Source organism: Peromyscus leucopus, chromosome 10, assembly GCF_004664715.2.
Source record: "Peromyscus leucopus breed LL Stock chromosome 10, UCI_PerLeu_2.1, whole genome shotgun sequence".
Lineage (NCBI taxonomy): Eukaryota > Metazoa > Chordata > Mammalia > Rodentia > Cricetidae > Peromyscus > Peromyscus leucopus.
Genome location: NC_051071.1, coordinates 40,842,608 through 40,843,576, shown reverse-complemented (window position 1 = coordinate 40,843,576; position 969 = coordinate 40,842,608). Strand labels below are relative to the sequence as shown.

The 969-nt window shown below is 46.7% G+C and overlaps 1 pseudogene; it reads left to right on the top strand.

Moving 5' to 3' along the window:
• The first annotated feature begins 343 nt into the window (after nucleotides 1–343).
• Nucleotides 344–603, top strand: LOC114690928 (annotated as a pseudogene).
• Nucleotides 604–969: the final 366 nt, after the last annotated feature.

The following is a 969-nucleotide window of genomic DNA, read 5'->3' as shown; positions in this document are numbered from 1 at the left end:
GGGTGGGGGTGGGCAGCCCACTGTGATCAGCACCTCACCTAGGTGCCTGCAGCACCTAGGCAGATGAACCTGGGCTATATAAGACACCGAGCTGAGCAAGCCAGTAAGCAGCATTCCTCCATGGTTTCTGCTTCTGTTCCTCTTGCAGTGATGGACTGTGACTGGGAAGTGTAAGCCAATTAAACACTTTACTCCCATGTTGTTTTTGGTCATAGCATTTATCATAGCAACAGGAAACAAAACTGGAACACAACGGGACTCGCAGGTGCTGCATTCCTTGGGTAACTTTTCTCCACCTTTAAGATTGTCCTTCAGGCCATTCCGGCAGTGATGACCTACCTACGAGAACATGCCTCTTGCAAAGGATTTCTTTCATCCCTCTCCAGAAAAGAAAAAGAGGAAACACAAGAAAAAGCACCTGGTACAGGGCCCCCATTCCTACTTTATGGATGTGAAATGCCCAGGATGCTATAAGATCACTACAGTCTTTAGCCAAGCACAAACGGTGATCTTGTGTGCTGGCTGCTCCACTGTCCTCTGTCAGCCTACAGGCAGAAAAGCAAGGCTGACAGAAGGATGCTCTTCAGGAGGAAGCAGCACTGAAAAGCACCTGATTCAAGATGAATGGGAACCATCCCAATAAACACATTTAAGAAAGAAAAAAAAAGAAAGAAAAAAAAGAAAAAAAGATTGCCCTTCTGCACATACACATGTACAGAGACACACAATCTAAGCTCCGACGGGGCCCATTGACCTACCGTATGTGTGAAAGGGCACCTGTCTCAGTTTCCTCTCCCTTGGCTGTGATAAAATACCCTGACAAAGACAACTTAAGGGAGGAAGGGTTCATTCAGATCATAGCTCTAGGTCACAACCCTTTGCCATGGGGACGTCAGGTGACAGGCACTTGAAGGAGTTGACATAGCACATCCATGATTAGGAAAAGTGAATGATGGGTTATGCATGCCT